Genomic DNA, 20525 nt, shown 5'->3' with positions numbered 1-20525 from the left:
AAATGTTGGTGATGAAAGGAACTTTGAAGAACCTTTATTCTTGGAGACTTAGGAGCTGGGAGAAAGCATAGATATTAGTCCAAATTTTCTCATTCTATAGAAACCAGGGGACAAAAAAGTGCCACCTAAGATGATAAAGATAAAAGTGATAAACAAAAGAGGAACTATCACTTTCAACTTCTTGCAACTCTACTCAGGACCAGCATTTGCTAGCATTTCTGATTCATAGAATTAAAAAAAAATCATTTGGGACAGCAAATTAATTCTTTAGACCAAAATTTCTCAAATTATGAAATAAAATTAGTTAGGGTTAGGACTTTGGTAGGAGTGTGATAGTTTAGACATCCAATATGTTAAAATAATTATAACTCTAAGTCTAGCCTATAACAATGTAAGATGCAGGTTGTAACTGCCACTTCCATAAAATGAGGGAAAAGAATAGATTATTTCTCTCTCTCTTATGAACCTATAATTTAGATTAGGAAGGAGACTGATTTTAATTGTATTATGTAAAAGGAAGATAATAGTTATAATGCTATTCACATGTGCCTAACACACTAGATGCAATGTAAGTACGTATTCTCATTCTTCTCTCCTTATGTACTTATGTGTGTATCCCAAAGCCTTCCAAAACTCTCTCTCATTAGGGGCCTGATCTTTGGATTTACATTGAGTGCAGATTAATTTTAGGAGGAACATAACCTCCTCCAAAAATGGAATCAATTTTTACTCACATTCTCTGCCTTTTAATGCTTTTACCTTAGGGTTCCAAGGAAATACCTTAATCAAAGCTTAGTCATGGTTGAAATCTAAAGGATCTGTTAAAAAAAGATTAGCAAGTTCTTTTCTAGAGAAAGTAATCACTGTCTAAAATAGCTATCAGGTATAGGTCACATAGTTATTTCCGTTGCCAAAAAAGAAAAAGTTAAAACACAATAGCACATAATACTTCATAAAGGAGAAGAAAGCCAATTATGGCTATTATATTCTCTGGAAAAATAAAAAATAATTAAGAATTACTGAATTGCTATTTGATATTCATTTAAGATTTTATTATTCAAGCAGTTCATAAAATGCATATTTTCTGGCTAGAACATGGCAATTTAGTTCTTGCATGTTTGGAGTAATTCTATTGGTGGCTGCCTTCAATTCAAAGAAGTAGTTTAGCTGCGGGATGGACTCTTCATTGAGCAACCAGCCCTTACTCAGGAACCCAGGATTTAAAACTCATGAAATATCTTCCAAAGCTAGAAATATCCATTTCCCAATATTGCTGCTGTGACCTTTGTTCAAAGGAACACAAAGCAGAAGATTGCCTAGATTATAGATTAGACTATAAGACTAGACAATAGAGTTTCACATTTGCTTAAGCAAATGTGTAATCTTACTACCACATGCTGATTGCTGCCATTGATTTGGGGAGGAGAAGAAAGAAACTACCTCTCCATCCATCTAAAATTCCAATAGCGCCTTGGAAAAATTCCAAGTAGAGGGGATAGAATTTTTCTATAGAACTTACAGTCTCTTGATAGAGGACAATTAATACTAATTCAGCTGGCAATTATCCTCAACACAATGCCCCCCAGTCACAAAAACCAAGAGTAAGCAATTGTTCTATGATTTCAAAATGCATGACTTTTCTATTTTTTTAGACATAGTTACTATTAGAATTTATTTTTATTGTGCATATTTATTAGAAGTGATTTCTTTTTCTTTATTTCCTTTTCACTTGGGGTGAGAAGAATAAAAAGTAAATGTTTGATAATTAGAAAAAATTGTATTTTTTAAAAGTACAAAAGACCAAGGAAAGTAACCCATAGCAAGAATCTGGAGCCTATTCCTAAATTCATGGGAATTTTCCTAATCCAACTCCAAAGCACATAAATACAGCAACATTTTGGGCATGCATAGCTGTATAAAAGTCTCAGAGTTTTTTCCACTTTATTTACACTTTGAATTATTTTCACCTCCTTCCCCTCCTTTTTTTAATTTATCATCTGGTAATACCCAATTCATTCATTTATTTATATTAATAGTCCTACTTCCAGCCCTTCTTTTGAAGCTATCATCTGAGGGGGCAAACTCCTACAAGGAAAGAGTTGAGGAAATAATATGGTTTTATCAGTGGAAATGGTATTCTTTACTCCTTTAAGAACCATAGAATCTTTCTATCTGAATTGAAATTGAAATTATCCATATGTGCTATTCACCCATTGGAATGTGAGTTCCATGACTCTTATTTTTTTCTTTCTACCACTGCCTTTTAACTGGTATTTTAAACATCATAAATTCGTAATGAACATTTCATTCATTTATTCATCATGCCTTCATATTTAATAATATGTTCAAGGTAGTTCTAGATTCTACTAGAGTGAATATAACTTCACCATTCAGTATTCATAAGGTCCAGCTCTTTTATAAAATGAGGATTTCTATTCAATTTGAATTCGAAAGTGTTAAAATGGTTTGATAACTGGCCAGATATTAGTAAATCCAGTAAATAAGCAACTAAATAAGTTCCAGGGATAAAAATCCCTGTCCTCAAGGACTTTTAATTCTAAAAAACAAGGTAGCATGTACATACACAGATATATACAAATTGGATTTAAAATTGAGTCAGGTTACCTTAAAAAGGGGAAGGGAGTAGCAATTGGTAGAACCAAGAAAGACTTTCTACATAGAATGAGTATGAAATGGTTTTGAAAAAAGTTAAGAATTTCAAAAGGCAGAGGTCAAGAGAGAGATTCGAAATTTGAGTGATAATTAATGAAAAAGCAGAAAAATGACTGATGGAATAATGCCCCTTATGAGGAACAGGAAGTAGATCAGTATAGCTATATCATAGAGAAAATGGAGAGGATAATTTGTAAGAAGAAATGTAATAAGGTACCTGTTTTTAAGAGCTTAAAATGATAGAGAAAAGAGTTAATAGGTAATTAAGTAAGCAAATTAAATGTCAAAAAGAAAATATATCAACAAAAACAGTAAAAATCAACCACATAGTTCCAGGGGAAACAAATCCTGTTTTAATTTCTTCAAAGTAAATACTTAATCACCTTGCCCAGAGAGGAGCTCAAGTAAATAGAAGGAATAGAGATCAATTGGAATTTTATGATTCTTTATCAAGTAATTGAAAAAGTGAGAGGATTCAGAGGAAAAAATATTAATATGGACTAAGAGGAACAAGTTTATAATCCCAATTCTTGTCATTACTATGTATGGAACTATGGGAAGTCCTGTTAATGTTTATATGCCTCAAGCAAACTCCTAGAATAGCCCTACTATTTCTTAAATTGCTTGCAATTGCACTAGTGAAATACACTGGGAGTATCTTCACACTGATGAAACAGCAGGACTTTCCTGTATTTGAATATCATACATTCATTTAACATACATCAATCCTAACTGAGCCCAGTGTTTGAATGCATTATGATTGAGGAAAAGGGAAAGATGGAGCACTGGGTAAAATGTCTGAAGCAGTTTTACATCAGCTGTGAGATATGCACACTGCACACTTGATTATATGAGTTCTAAAGTACCATCCAGAGTCCACCCTCAAGGCAACTGTGAACATTTGACTAAGTTCTATAACCATCATTGTGGGGATTTGTTATTGTGGGGGGAATGGGTGTGTATGGGTGAATGTTGTAATAAAGACCTCTGAGTTTATTAGTATGGACAAATCTCAGTATAGAAGGTTATTTTACCATTCTAGAGAAACAACTCTTGTGTAATTTATAGACCCGAAGACTTCCTGAGTCACTTATGAATTGAATAGCATGTCCAGGATCAGTTATGTGCATGTGTCAGAAAGAGGGATTGAACCCAGATTTTCCTGATTATTTTCCCTGATTATACTCAGACATTATTTCTCATTTGATTTATTCAGGAGATACTTATAAAATATTTCCTAGGTTTACTTGGCAATAGAAATTTACCATTGCAGCACTGTCTGAAATTTATTTGAGCTCCTCTCTGGGCAAGGTGATTTAGTATTTAGTTTGAAGAAACAAAAATAGGATTTGTTTCCCCTGGAACTATGTGGTTGATTTTTACTGTTTTTGTTGATGTGTTTTCTTTTTGAAGTTTAATTTGCTTACTTAATAAAAAAAATTCTGTTTACCCAAAATTTGAAGTTTGAAAGTAACACTTTCCAGAGGAGGGGAAAAAAAAAACCTAAAGTCCTGTTGAGTCCTGCAGGTTTTTCTGTTCATTATACCATCATTTTTTCTAATTTGCCCAAAACATGAATTGACAAGTACCCTTGATGTGAAATATCTCCAATGGGCAAAAGTCCCAAAGACTTTAATCAAATGGAAAAGCCAGTTAATGAGATTTAATTGCTATGCATCAGTTATGAATAATTTCCTAACAATATATTTCCCCAAAATATAAGCCAACATTTATAAAATGCTTTAAGGGAGGTATAAATGGCAAAGAAAAGTCAGGAAATTTCCTGAGTTCTACTCAGTTTCCTTTGGAATCAATGTTAAATCAAACTGTAAATGGATGCTCAGGTGACAGAACCTAGAAAAAGACAGTGAAAGAATTTTCCAGTTTAAGATAACTTAAAAAGACTTCAGGAAAGGCCTCTCTCACTTAGGGAGTATTATCCAATGCAGACTGTTTCTGGGCAAGCCAGTGGGATACTCTTAGCAACAATACAGATCAGCAATCAAAATCCCTTGGTCCTGGCTTAGCAACCTAGTGACACAGCAGGTTAGCTGTGAAGCCTCCAGTCACACTATGGAAGGTAAACTGACTGTGTGGGAATACCCCAGAAAAACAGGGATAAATAGGCTGGGCTATCACAGCACCGGGGACAAGCAGCAAGCTACCTAAGTCTTTAGTGTGGAAAGCCAGTGACCTCTCTGGCCCTCAGCACAAGAAGTTTGGGACAGTGTCTCCTGTGCCACAGGAGCAGAGCTCAACTTTAAAAAAACAAAAAAAGCATAAATTTAAAAAAGAACCCTGACCATAGAAAGCTATTATGGTGATTGGGAGGGGGAAAAAACACAAATTCAGAAGAGGACAACAATGTCAAAATGCCTACATATGAAGGATCAAAGGGGAAGGTGAATTGATGTCATTATCAAAATTCTTTGAAAGAACTTGAAAAGGTTTTTAAAAATCAAATAACAATAAAAGAAAAATTGGGAAAATAAATGTGAGTTATGCAAGAAAGAGTCAACAGCTTGGAAAAGAAAGTACAAAAATTGACTGAACAAAACAATTTCTTAAAAAAAAAAAAAAAACAATTGACCAAATAGGAAATTTGGCCAAATTTCCAAATAGGAAAAAAAAACACTGAAAGAAACAAACTCCCTTAAAAGTAGAATTAGCCAAATGGAAAAGGAAGTACAAAAGTTAACTGAAGAAAATAATTACTTAAAAATTAGAAATGGCAAGTGGATTAGAGACTGTGAAAAATCAAGAATCAATCAAAGAAAATGATAAGAATTTGAAAAAATTACTAAAAAAAAAAAGAACCTGGACATCTTTCAAGAATTTTTAAAAATTTATTTATTTTAATACACATTGCTTTGTGAATCATGTTGGGAGAGAAAAATTAGAGCAAAAGGGGAAAAACATGAAACATCTTTCAAGAAATTAGCAAGGAAAATTGTTCCAATGTCCTGATATCCTAAAGCAGAAATCATCAAAATATTTAGTATTGAATAGAATTGGTTAGGTACACAAGACACAATACTAAATGACCATAATAATCTACTATTTCTTTAACCAAAAGACTCCAACTTCTTGATGAAAATGCACTATTTAACAAAAACTGCTTGAAAAATGGAAAATACTGGAGAAGAAACTAGGTACAGTCCAACACCTCACATTGTATACCAAGATAAGATCAAAATGTGTACTTGATTTAGACAAAAATGTTGATATCAAAAGGTAATTAGGTGAGCAAAGATTACTTTATGTACCAGATCCATGGAGAAGGGAAGAATTTATGACCAAACAAGAGATAAAGAACATTGTGAAATGAAAAATGAATAATTATGATTATATTAAATTAAAAAATATTTTGTACAAACAAAACCAATGCAAACAAGATTAGAAGTAAAACAAAAAAAGAAAGGGAAACAATTTTTACAGCTAGTATTTCTGAAAAAGGTCTTATTTCTCAAATATATAGAGAATTGTGCCAAACTTACGAAAACATAAGTTATTCTCCAGTTGACAAATAGTCAAATGATACAAACAAGCAGTTTTCAGATCAAGAAATTAAAGCTATCTAGTCATGTGAAAAGATGCTCTAAATCATTATTGATTAAAGAAATGCAAATCAAAACAACTCTGAAGTACCACTTCACATCTATCATATTGAATAATATGACAGAAAAGGAAATTTAAAAATATTGAAGAAATTGTGAGAAAATTAAAACACTAATGGCATTTTTATTGAAGTTATAAACTGATCCAACTTTTCTGGAAAGTAATTTGTAATTATGCCCAAAGGATTATAAAACCATGTATAACCTTTGATCCAGCAATACTACTATTAATCTGTGTTTCAAAGAGATCATTTAAAAGGGGAAAGGACCCAGATGTACAAAAATATTTATAGTAGCTATTTTTGTGGTGGCAAAGAATTGGAAACTGAGGAGTTAATCACTTGGAAATGGCTGAACAGGTTGTGATATATATATAATGGAATACTATTAGGCTATGAGAAATGATAAGCAGACAGATTTTAGAAAAGTCTGGACAAGAACAATTGCTGAATGAAATGAGAAGAATCAGGAGGACGTTGTGCACATCAATAGCAACATTGTGTGATGATCAATTATGACATATTTAGCTGTTCTAAGCAATACAATGATCCAAAATAATTCCAAAAGACTCTTGAAAAAAAATGCTAACCACATCCAGAGAAAGAAGTTTGAATGCAGATCAAAGTATATTATTTTTACTTCTTTTTTCTTTCTCATAGATTTTTTTCTTTTGTTCTGATTCTTCTTTTTACAACATGACTAATGTGGAAATATGTTTAATATAATTGTATATATATATAAATGTATACATATATATATATATATATATATGTATACATTTATATATATAAAACCTAAATCTGATTTTTGCTATCCTAGGGAGGAAAGGAAGGGAAGGAATGAGGGGGAAATTTTGGAATTCAAAATCTTACATAAATAGTGTTGAAAATTGACTTTATATGTAATTGGAAAAATAAAATACTATTTTAAGTAAAAAGAAAATGCTTTAAGGATTATGATGTCTTTTTCCTCATAATAACTCTTAGGTAGATTATTTTGGGGGCAGAATGAGAAACTAATGTGTGATTTCCTTATTCTAGGGAATTTCTGGAGTAAAAACATCCCTAAACTCAATTACTCAACCTTCCTTCCTTCATTCTGTCTTTCCTTCTTTTCTTCCTGTGTTTGGTCATAAATTCTTCCCTTTTCCATGGATCTGACACATTAAGGGTTTATAGAGTTTTCTTTCTTAAGGACCAAGCCTTAACCAAGGCTTTCACTGATAGGTCAACAATTGGTCTCAGGCAAAGACCAATTGGTCATTGGTTGAGTCCTGTTTGACTCAGAACAAATATAAATAGCAATTGTTTTTGTTTTGGCCAGAAACCTTGAAAGTCTTTCCCTCTTAGAGTGGATTATAAATGGCGATTGCCTCAGGCAAACTGAGACCAGTTAAAGACCATGGTTTAAAAAAGGCCAAGGTCTCCCATGCATCCAGGGCTATCTCCGGTGGTCCTGACCTATATGTTGTCACTGTACCCAGATGGGAGTGGAGGAGACAGTGAGGCTGTGACTCTGAACAGCCCATCTTCACTTCAATCCAACTCACTTGCATGTCATGGTACCCCTTCTCTGATGTCATGGTTATCTTCCAAAATGAAGAATAAACAGCAACAACTAAAACTAAGCTATTTAGGCCAGGGGACTGTCTCGCTTGTTTTTTTTCCACATCCTCAGTTCTTAACACAGTGCCCGATACACAGCCAGTGTGTTGTATATGATCAATAAACTCATCAGGCTATCTAATATTCTTAAAGAATATTGGATAGTAATAACAGGGTAACCTGGATTTGTGAGAGGTTACATGATTTAACCACGGTCAGATAGCTAGAAAGTGATAGAATCAATTTTTAAACAGTCTGACTCCATAGATAACATTATTCTGTAATTCACATATTATCTTCATGTCACGAATGATGAAATGAAAGTTCAAAGAGAAATAAAAAAGAGAAGCAGTGAGTCCTGATGATATGATTTTAAGAAGCATACACACACACACCCCACACACATTTTAAAGTTAGACCTGTATTTGCCAGAAAACAATCCTTCATGAATTATAAATTCATCTTAATTGTATATTTACATAAATAATGGCAGACTGCAAACAAACATAGAATTGCATTACTCCACAACAAAAATCAATCCCATCTGCTTCATCACGCTTCAGGCTTTGTTCTGTTCCTGATCTGATCCTAGGCTTCACTTCACTTTTGAAGTTAGTTCAGTAAATATCAAACAGCTTCTAAAATCTGCAGAGTTCTGGGCCATTAGGGAATTAATGGTTGGAGTCAGCCATTTCATGACTTCAGACATTCATAGTTGAAAAGAAATATGCCCATTTAAGAGATGGGAAATACTAAGGAAAAGAATGACTCACTATAATTTGTAATTAAAATTTTAATACTTTACCAACAGTGCTTCTTTCTCCTTGAAAAAGAATTAACAAACTTCTTCCATTTTATTCATCTGTGTCTTCTGGTGTTGTCACCTGCAATTCCTGGTTTAGCTTGATCTGGTAACAACTGACCATTCATTCTGATAACATCACTTCTTGCTCTTTCTAACCAGGGCAATATTCATGATAGTTAGCAAGGGACAGTTCTGTCCGTTTAAATTAGTCACAGTGATTTAGCAGTTCATTCCACACATCATTGCTAATTGCAGCAACAGAATGGCTGTTTTTCACTTTCTTTATACATGTACACATTAAGAAAAAGAGAGAGAGACAGAGACAAAGAGAGTGATAGTGAGAGAGACAGAAACAGAGATACACACAATGATGGAGAGACAGAGAAAAAGATATAGAGACAGAGTTAGAGAGACAGAGAGTGTGAGAGACACAGAGACAGAGAGAGTAGTGGGACATAAACACAGAGGCGGGGGGAGTTTTCTTGCTCTAGGTAAGAGTAGAATGTTAGAGTTAAATCAGAAATAATTGCTGGGCTTTGTTAGTATTATTATACTGAATAAAAATTTTCTGTGGGTAGTTTCTTGATTTTTTTTCCCTGTAAAAATAAGGTATGTATTCAGCAGTGCCTGTGGAATTACTCGTTTTCCTTCTGTGAAAGGCAGGACCTTAATAAGGACAAGGGACCCAAGTTTAGACCTAGGGTATTGATAGGACATGCAGTCCTTCCTTAGGGAGAAACAACTGAGCTTAGTATCTAATTAATAATAATAATAATTAATTAATTAATTAATTAAAATAGGAAGCTGCCACATGCACTCTTTTCTTTCCAATCTCCTCCTATCCTTTACACAGAAAAGCCAAATACAGGGTGAGTTTAGATAACTGAACCCTTCCCTACTCTTCCCTTGATCTTCCCCTAGGAAATGTTTCCCCCAATTAGCACCCTTTAAAGTTTCTGAAAGCTATCCTCACCACAATCGACTGCATATTAATTTAAAATTACTTTAAAATTCCAAAACTTGCTAGTTAGATGAACTCATTAGATACTAGAGTAGTGAGTCAAGTAAACAGCATTCTTTAATTAAATACTTACTAAATGCCAAGTACTGATTTAAGCTCTGAGGATGCAAATAAAAGCAAAAAGAGACAGTTCTTGCCCTCAAGGAACTTATGTTCTAATGGAGGGAGACAAAACATTAAAACAAAGCAATGAGAACTTCTCCAAAGACACAGAGGGAAATTTCAGGGAAAAAAGTTGGAAAATCCCAGAGTTAGAGGGCAGCTGAGTCCTAAGTGGCAAAATCTTTAGTTAGAAGCACAGCCAGGAGGGAAATGAAGTATATACATGGCCAACCTGGGCCCCCAACCCCACAAATGAACATCCAGAAAGAAATCTTATCAGTGGGGGAAGAGCTTCAAAATGACAAAGGATATTGAAGAGTGAGAAGATCCAGGCACAGAAGAAAGTTCCAAAGATAGACGATAGGGGAATTAAGGCAGGAAAGTTCCTAGAATCAGGAGGACAGTTATGAGGGGAATGAAAGATGAGCAATGACAACCAGAATAAAGGAACACATGGTTTCATGCCTTCATTCAATGAGATATTTTATCCCGATATTCCCTGAGTATGCAAATCTGCAAAATAATTAAAAAGGAAATCGTATACTTTTTATTTTTTAGAAAGAAGAAAAGGAAAGAATGAAAGAAAAACAGATAGAAAGAGACAGAGATAGACATAGAGAGAAAAAGGAGAGAGAGAGAGAGAGAGAAGAAGGAAGGAAGGAGAGAGGAGAAGGGGAGGAAAGAAGAGGGGAGGGGGATGAAGGGAAGGAAGGAAGGAAGGAAGGAAGGAAGGAAGGAAGGAGGGAGGGAAGAGGAGGAGAGAGAGAGGGGAGGGAGAGACAGAGACAGAGAGAGATAAAGAGAAGAGAGAGAGACAGAGACAGAGACAGAGACAGAGAGAGAAGTTCAGAAGATAACATTGGCTTATCTCATCACATTATTAGCTTTCTACTCATACTTGTATAGTCTGTAGTATGAATTTCTTTTATTGGCAGACATCATCCATTTCTTTTCAATCATCGATGCTATACATAGAAAAATAGGTAGAGGGCAGCTAGGTGGTACAGTGGATAGCCCTGATGTCAGAAGGACCTGAGTGCAAATCTGGCCTCAGACACTTAATACTCCCCATCTGTGTGACCCTGGGCAAGTCACTTAACCTCAAACAAAACAAAACAACAAAAAATGAAAAATAGGTAGAGATATACCTTTAAGGACAATATGTTAAAGAAATAATTTTTGATCTTTCAAAGTGTCTGTAATTTCAGAGTATAGTTAACTTCTTCTACTGGGGAATATTGGAAACCCATCTATGTTTTTTTTTTCAATTATTCTGGTCTGTACTTTTATATATATCCACTTAAAATATCATAGGACATACTTGAATTGATTTGTTGAATATTTTCTGGATACCAGTGCAACAATTGTGGTGTCCATCTTTTTTCACTTCATTATCAATATATGGTGAATTCAATTTCTATTCATGAATAGGATGAAAAGTTTGTAACTGAAAGAGTCAAACCACTCATTTCCAGATGTGGAAATTGAGGCAAAGTGAGATTACATAATTTTTCCAAAGTGGCAGTAGGAGGATTTAAATGAAAATTTTCTGATTCTGTTGCTTAAATGATCTACAAAGACAAGATTTAGCCTGTGCATAAATAATTCTATTCCATGTCAATAGAGATGACAGATGATAGATAGATAGAGCATTTATTAAGTGCTTGCTTTATACCAAGCATTCTGCTAAGTGCTAGGAGTACCAAAAAAAGGAAAATAAATCTTTTGACCTCAAGGAACTTGCCATTTTTATCTCTATCACATTTCTCATCTACCTTAGTTAAATCTTCATTCGCATAGCCACCATGTAGCTCAGGCTGTCATATTCTCACCAAGAAGACTGCATTAGTCTCCTCATTGATCTCCCTTCCTCTACAGTCTTTCCATTCTAACCCATCCTTCTAGATGTTGCCAAAGTAAGTTTTTTAAAGCACAGCTCTACCCATGTTACCCCCTTTCTAGTCTCTAATTGTTTATTGTGAATTCTAAAAGCAAATATAAATAACCTTGCTTGGCCTTTAAAGCTCTTCTAAAGCTGGTCCATTTCTAACTTCTTAATATTCTTATATATTTCTCCCTTCTCTTCCCTCTATTGTCCAGCCATATTGACTTTCTTGCATTCTCCCTACAGGATGCTCCATCTCTCATCTGGGTTTCCATGCAATAAATTGTTTCCCTCCTCCTTTCTGCCTCTGAGAATCTGGTTTTTTTTTCCAAATTCAGATCAAGAAAAGCCAGGAGTCATGAAGATACAACAGAAACAGGTACTGTTTTTGTTCAGCTTTTGTTCCCAAAGAAAACAACTTGGCTCTCTTGGAATTTATATCCCAAGGGAAAAGATAGCACAATTAGGTAAGTACTGACCAGGGAAGGGAGTTTTGATGTGAAATGAATCAACAACAACAACCAGTCCCCTGCCTATAACTTTCCAAAACAAAATTTTTCTTTCCAGCCACCATTTTTCTATAGGTGTTGAATCTTCCTGGTACAATTAAAATCTTTGAAGACAGTGACTGGTTTGCTTTTCTTTATCCCAAGTGCTTAGCAAGATGTTTGGCACAGAATAAGCATTAATAAATGCAATTTTTATTCATCTATTTAGAATCTAACTCTTCTCATCTCACACAACTGAGTTGAATATACTCCAGTTACCGCAAACTGGACTGTTCTCTATTCCATATTGTCATCCTGCCATTGAGCCTTTATTCTCATTCCGCCATGCCTGGAAGGAATTCCTTATTATTTCCATCTTTTTAAGTCTCTCTTTTTAAGGCGAATTCAGATGCCACTTCTGGGAAGTCTTCCAATCTCGCCATCACCACCATCACTGTCAATTGAAAGCAATTGTTTCTTTTTTCTCAAATTAATCATAGCACTTTTCCTGAACTTCTCCTTTGATTTTCTCTTTCCATCTACCTTATGATCTAGTTGTATCTATCTTTCTCATTTGAAGCTAAAAATCATAACTTTGAATTGAGAGACTGTGGAATCAGAACTCTTCATACCCCTTTGACCCAATTGTCTCATTACTAAGAATATAGGTACCCCAACAGTAAAACAAGGCTTAATGTATACAAAAATATTCAGGTCAGTATCATTTGTAAAATGAAGGAGAAAAGGAGGAGAAGAGAAGGAAAAAGGAGAAAGAAAGAGAAGGAAAAAGAAGGAAGAAGAAGAAGAAGAAGAAGAAGAAGAAGAAGAAGAAGAAGAAGAAGAAAAAGAAGAAGAAGAAGAAGAAAAGACAAAAAAGAGGAAGAAGAAATTATGAAATTATTTAGGTGTTGATTAGAAATTGGTTAAAAAATGTTATGGGATATTGTATGGAATATTGTTGGTGGCGTTCAGTCTTTTTAGTTCAAATAATTTTAAATAGCAGAGTAGTTGGTTGATCTGCACTGAGAGAAGGATTTTTTTCGTTCCCCACTAAGAACTAAGGCAGCTAGCTGGCTCAGGGGCTAAAGTACCTGGTCTAGAGTCAGGAAGAATCCTAATCAAGATGCGACAGAAATAGGACCTAAATTCAGGACTTTCTGCCAACGTGGCTATTGTTTGTAATTCCATTGTTGTATGTTTGATTGTTTTCATGGCATAATAATATTCCATTGGACAGCTAGATGGTAGAGTGGATAAAGTACTGGGTCAAGAGTCAGAATCACTTATTTTTCCCATAGCTGTACAGAAGCCTATTGTCTACCCCATTAGAGATCAAAATCTGTTCTCTTTTTTCTTGATATGTAGCATTTGATACATAGAATACATGTATCTATTGATTGACTAGGTGACTATAAAGAAGACATTTGCAAAGCTAAGAATAATTTTATATAAATGTTTTACAATAACCCACAATCCAGGGATTCCAAAACTTATACATGATGAAAACCTGTGGATCTCAGAAATTCCTCTTCCCATTCAAAGACAGGATTTTTTCTTGGACAGTGTTTTTTGTATTTATATATATATGTATGTATATACATATATATTCCTCCAGTTACAAATTAAAAGTTTTTACCATTTGTTTTTTAAAAAGTTTTGAGTTCCGAATTCTATCCTTTTCTTCATTCTCTCCCCCTTTTTTATTTCCCTGTCCTCTCTCAACTTTTGCTTTAGCAATCAGTGGCAGAATTATCCAGAAAAGAAATAAGTAAACAAAACTTATTTATTTATTTTGATTTGTTCATTTGTTTGTTTGTTTAGCCTTAATAGCATTTTTTTCTAATTACAGATAAAAATAGTCTTCAATATTCATGTTTGTAAGACTCTGCATTTCATTTTTTCTCCTCTTATTCCTTTCTTCCCTTCCCAAGACTATCAAGCATTCTGACATTGTTTATACATGTACATCAGGTTAAATATATTTCCACATTAGTCATGTTGTGAAAAAAGAATCAGAAAAAGTGGATAAATCATGAGAAAGAAGAAAAAAAAGTAAAATTAATATACATTGATCTGCATTCAAAATCCATAGTTCTGCCTCTGGATGTAGATGCATTTCCCATCCAGTCTTTTGAAATTGCTTTGGATCACTGTGTCACTGAGAGCAACTAAGTCTGTAAGAGTTGAACATCATACAATGCTGCTATTGCTATGTCTAATGTTCTCCCGATTTTGCAAAATTAACAGCTTTATTTCATGTTAATCTTTCCAGGTTTTCTGAAATTTGCCTACTCATCATTTCTTATAGCATAATAATATTCCATCCCATACTGCTCAGCCATTCCCCAATTAATTGGTATCCCCCCAATTTTCAATTCTTTGCCACAAAAAGGTGCTATTAATATTTTTTGTACATGTGGGTCCTTTTCTCTTTTTATGATCTCTTTGGAATACAAACTCAGTAGTAATATTGCAGGATCATGGAGTATGCACAATTTTATAGCCTTTGGGGTAAAAAAAAAAACCCTTTTATTAAAAGTTATTATATGCAAAATAGGGGAATTATGTATATCTGTAGAAGGGACTCACATTCAATAATTACTATCTACTGTTGTTCTGTAGAACAAAAAGATTTTTCTCTTAACATTTTCAGAAAGTTAGTGTAATTTCAGTTATGAGGAAGTATATATATTACAGAATTGTATGTGAGAAGATTCACTGAATTTGAAAACAGAAGTGATATACATTTGTTGAGACTAATGGAAATCAATAATGAACAAACAATCTACTGGGGTTTATATTTATTTATTTAACTAATGGAGTCGTGACTGGATGTGGACAGAAACTGAATTGAGCCTGTCATAGGAAGCAGATTCCTGTTAATTTGAAGGAATATGGGCTGTGAATTAGTCTAAAAATGTAAGAGATGAAGTCCCAGGAGATTAAATAAATGGGGATGCATACTGGTGCCTTGGTTCATAAAAAATAGGCAAGATCAAGAGTCTGGAAGGTCAATGAGAAACAGCAGGAAGAGTACTGCACTATGAAGCCCTTTATTCTCCATCTTTTCTAATACTGTGGACCACGGGCACCAGGTCCCATAGAGAAGGATCATATTCAAAAGGTCAAAGCTCACCAGGAGATTTTGCCCAGGGGAAATAGATATTAGAATAATGCCCGACAGCTTCTTGCATCTTTGAAAGTACTTTTTTGCAATATAGTGATGTTCTTCGATCTTAAAATGTGATGAGAGTCCCTTAGCAGAAATGGGCAAGTCATTTTCCCCAAATGTTCAATGTTCCATGATCCCCAGAGGGTTAGATTTGTTTATACCTGTTTGGCGTAAGGGTTTTATCTATGTTGTTTCTATGTGTGTATCTCCGTCTCTGTATGTTTTTCTTTGTCTGTTAAATCTATCTCTGTTTATGTATTTCTTTCTCAGTGTCTCCAGGTCTCTGTCATTCTGTCTCTGTCTCTGTCTCTGTCTCTCTCTGTCTTTCTGTCTCTCTTTGTCTCTCTCTGTGTCTGTCTATCTGTATCTCTTTCTGTCTCTATCTCTGTCTCTATCTGTCTGCCTGTCTCTGTCTCTCTATTTCTCTGTCTGGCTGTCCCTCTGTCTCTGTCTCTGTTTCTGTTTCCCTGTCCCTTTGTGTGTATCTGTTCCCCTGTCTCTGTCTCTGTCATTCTTTCTGTCTCTCTTTCTCTCTGTGTCTGTGTTTCTTTTTGCCTGTCTCTGTCTCTCTGTCGCTCTCTGTGTCTGGCTGTCTGTGTTTCTTTCTTTCTGTCTCTGTCTCTCTCTGCCTCTATATGTCTGTCTGCCTGTCTCTGTCTCTCTCTTTTTCTGTCTGGCTGTCTCTCTCTCTGTCTCTGTCTCTCTGTGTCTCTGTCTGTCTGTCTCTTTTCTTTATTTCTCTATCTGGTTGTCTTTCTCTCTGTTTCTGTCTCTCTGTCTGACTGTCTCTTGTATGTGTCTTTGTCTTTCCCTTTCTCTCTCTGTCTCTGCCTCTGTGTCTCTGTCTAACTGTCTGTCTGTCTGTCTCTGTCTGCCTCTTTTCTCTATTTCTCTGTCTGGTTGTCTTTCTCTCTGTTTCTGTCTCTCTGTCTGACTGTCTCTTGTATGTGTCTTTGTCTTTCCCTTTCTCTCTCTGTCTCTGCTTCTGTGTCTCTGTCTATCTGTCTGTCTGTCTGTCTGTCTCTGTCTGTCTGCCTCTTTTCTCTATTTCTCTGTCTGGTTGTCTTTCTCTTTGTTTCTGTCTCTCTGTCTGACTGTCTCTTGTATGTGTCTCTGTCTTTCCCTTTCTCTCTCTGTCTCTGCCTCTGTACGCATGTCTGTGTCTGTCTCTCCCCCTCTCTTGCTATCTCTGTTTCCTCTCTCTCTCCATGGAATTTTCCTTCTCCCTTTGCTAGACTGGAAATACAGAAAGAACAAGAGAGAATAATATGAGATAAAACCTTAGGGTTACCTTCAGGATCAGTTGAAATTCACAGATTCTTTGCCTTCCAGTAAAGGATTTCTCCCATAATTGAGGTGAGATTAAAAACTTTTCAGTGAAACCAGGGGAAGAGGAAAATCCTTGCAAAACAGAACATTCACCCTTCATATTCCTGGAAAAAAAAACAACAAGATTTTTAAAAAATGTCCCTCTCATGAATAACCCATTTTGAAAGTTAAATTACAAAGTGACTATTTAGCCTTTGTCACAGCCTTTACATTTATTGCTATTTGTTGCTCCAAACCTATACCTGCAGTTCTACCTACCAACTATAATATTCCATCTTTTTCGGGGCACTTTGCTGATCACCCAGGAACAGAGAGTACTGAAATCAATTAATTATGCTTTGTTTTATTCTTTCTGCTATTGTCTGCCTGTCTGCTCCCTGCAAGCCAGATGTCAGGGCATTTTTATTGTATTGCTATTTGCTATTCTGTTCAATATGTTTTTCAGACAGACACATAATTGGCATTTAGCAATATTAATCTCCACCAGTGAAATATGTGTAATTGGTTTTAATGGAATTAGGGGAAGAAGTTTTGTGAGGAAATGTGTGGTAGTTGGTGGAAGGGGAAGAAACAATGAGCTAAAATCTTGGCTTTTCAATATTTCCTAATGATTGAGCAGAATAGCATCTGCAGATATTTAGTCCTCTGCTTGCTGTCAGGATTGGGTTCTGCATAAAATGAACAAGGAAGGAATCCTTTCAATGTCCATTTTAAAGTGGAATAACCCAATCAATAGCCTTGACTTAATTTAAAATTTTGACCTGCTTTTTATATTCATAGATTCATTTTTAAAAACCAAAGGGTTGTCCCTGAAAGAAGTATAAAATAATAGATGAAATTTTAGACTTGGAATCAGGAAACACTTAGTTCAAGTTTTCCTCTGATCCTACTTGAGCTTTGTAATACAGAGGAAATCATGTGATCTCTTTAAACTTTAATTTCCAGAACTTCAAAAATAAGAATTATAATACCCATAGTAGCAGTCTCACAGGATTATTCATTGAGATCATGGATGTAAAGCATTTTGTGAAATTTAAAGAACTTTATTAATATCAGTTATTATTATTATTTAAAAGGGAATCAGGCAATTAACCCAATAAAAATTAGGCAATGGGCTTCCAAGGATATTCCAAAAACTCCCAGATTCTCAGCCTGTTCCTCTTTAATTGGTTTTCTTGTGAATCTCTATTTGTAAGGAAATTCAGAATGTAATTTTTCCAGACTCTTGGCTTCCTTTTCCTTAGTGACAAAGGATGTTAAGAATCATTTGGTCCTAAAAATAAGTGCACATTTAGAGCTTGGGAGGATTACAGCCCCAGAAACCTTTTCCCTGGGCTTCGCTGACAGATGTCTGAAATACCTGAGAGCCACTGGTAGAGATTCAAAGGTGCTGGGGAAGCTGCATGGCTCAGTGAACCAAGGAATGGGATGGAACTCTGGGGACATGGGATGTTAATGCCTCTTTCTGCCATTGCCTCATTGAGTCTAATTCTAGCCCGGCACAGAGCATATGGAATAACCTGGCACAGAAGCCCATAAGGAGCCCTCTGAACACAGAAGAAAATGCATCTTGCCAGATTTAGCCTATCTTCAAGCCACACCCAGGAGTCACACAACTGGAGGCAAAGGATGTGACCTTGTTGCCAGAAATAACCCCACTCCATGAAGTGGACCCCGCTGGAATGTGACACTCTGTTCAAAGTAGGAAAATCAGCAACTGGCTTTTGAGAAATTAATTCAAATAATTTATCCTGGACACATGCTTAGGTCAGGTGAATCACTGTTGTACTGCAAGTCCAAATTATGTAATTCAGTTTGCATTCTTCCAGGGTTTTGCATGCCCTAATTCTCTTTTCCAACTATTTTTTTTTTAAGATTTTCAGGATTTATGCTGAATATAATTAGCACTGGTACATCAACCACATACCACATAAACTATGAATTAGAATTCCCTGAATTTATATACATAAGGAGAAGACATATTTCCCTTAGATGATCAGAGACTCAGAGAGTTAGAAGTGGAAAGACCTCATTTTACCAAAAAAGAAATAAATGTCCCAAAATGTCAAGAGCGAAATTCATTTGTTCAAGGTCACACAGCAACTGGCTAGTCCTCTATGTAGTTCATCTTTCAACTTGCTACAATCAGCACATCAGTGATTTAAAAAAAAATATATATATATATATATTCCATATATTCCATGTCTATCACACACATGCATTTATACATATGTATATTATATATATGTATATTATTATGACAGAATATCATCTACTGGAATGGGAGTTTCTTGAGAACCAAAGTAATTTCATACTAATTTTGCATTCCCGATGCATATCACATTGTGTAGCAATAAATTCTTAATAAATGCATATTGATTGATTGATTGCTTTCTTGTTATTCTGGTTTGGAATTTGCTTTTTTAGTCCACACCAATAATTTCATTTTAGCTCTATCCACCAATGGTAACAAGTAACTCACTGGTGACTTAGAGTCATAGGAAAGTGTCAGAAGAACTAAAAGCTTCCAAGACTTGTGTGATCCCAGACTGTATTGTCAGAAGCTGGGTAAGACTGAGGTCTTTCAGGGTCTACGGTCATTGGGCCTTCTGTGTCAAGTCACATCACTTATTAGTATTGGAGAACTACAAAGAATAATAATGTGAGTTTTTAAACTGGACTTTTAAGGAGAGCTGCAAAGAATAATAATGTGAATTTTAACCTGGATTTTTATGGAGAGCTGAGAAATTAATGGTATATTGTCATCCTGATCTATAGTATTAAGCCCAGAAGCACATGCTTTTTTCATCGCTAAGATCTTTTAAAGAGAGAAATATTTTGAAAGCTCACAATATTGCTATTGTCCCTTGCTCTGCACTGGGCCAAACTAAGGTCAGCCTCCTCATTAGTTGAGGTTCAATATTGGAACTCCTAGGTCATTAAACACTTAATAAAAGAGAATCATTTAGTCAGAGCAATAAGTGGAAATTCCACAAGGACAGGGTTGAAGATACCTCACTCTGATTCAGCTGAACAAAGCTCCCTTCCCAGTGTGACTCACCTTAAAAATATATAATCATGAATCTCCTCTTGACTACTTTATACTGAGGTAATTAATGTCGACAAGCTGAACCTTTATTCCCCTCAGATAACCAAGGCTTTATGATGATCTCAATATCTTTAAAGAAAAAAATTGGTATTATTCTTTGCATGGATATATTTTTATATGTGAAATGTGTCAAATTTTTGATTTGTAAATCATTTTTATTATTTTTATTATTTTTTATTATAAGCATTCAAATTTTATAGATGAAAAAAAGTATGGTTCTGAGGTGACATGATTTGCCCAAAGTTATCTTTCTCCTAGAGATGGGACCAGAATCTAAGTATCCATACTCCTAGTTCTATAGTTCACCAGATAGTTATAAATAGAGAGATAGATTCAACAAATCATATCATATTATATTTTATATTTACATGTTTGTATAATTTCTTAGATTTATATCACATATAAAGTATATATATATATATATATATATATATATATATATATATCTCAATTTTTCCAAAAATCACTCTCCTAATTCTCCAGATATAAGTTCTTCTACCTTGTTTAAAATTACAATATATATGTTTTTTATTTACTTATGTACATGTGTGCAGAATACAAACTTCTTAAAGAGTGGGGCTTTCCCCTATTATCTCCAGAAACAAATAACATTTAGGTCAAGAGGATTTGACCTGTGCTTTCATTAATATAACAATCTCTCAAATGAACAAACTCTCTGTTCTCATATTAGCCTGCAACTTAAGGCTTCAGAGTGTTACC

At 34.7% G+C, this 20525-nt stretch overlaps 1 long non-coding RNA gene across 1 annotated transcript in view; it reads right to left on the bottom strand.

Annotated features, from left to right (window-relative positions):
- The window catches only part of LOC116419842, a 100899-nt gene extending 81029 nt beyond the window's left edge, over positions 1-19870 (bottom strand). The window contains exons 1-2 of the long non-coding RNA XR_004230163.1: positions 19758-19870; positions 16659-16800 (exon numbers count right to left, since the gene is read on the bottom strand). This is a non-coding gene — a long non-coding RNA (uncharacterized LOC116419842). The remainder of the gene's footprint in view (positions 1-16658; positions 16801-19757) is intronic.
- Between the last annotated feature and the right edge of the window lie 655 nt (positions 19871-20525).

This window comes from Sarcophilus harrisii, chromosome 6, assembly GCF_902635505.1.
Source record: "Sarcophilus harrisii chromosome 6, mSarHar1.11, whole genome shotgun sequence".
Taxonomy (NCBI): domain Eukaryota; kingdom Metazoa; phylum Chordata; class Mammalia; order Dasyuromorphia; family Dasyuridae; genus Sarcophilus; species Sarcophilus harrisii.
The sequence above is the reverse complement of the archived record's forward strand: the minus strand, read 5'-3'. Positions and strand labels throughout refer to the sequence as shown.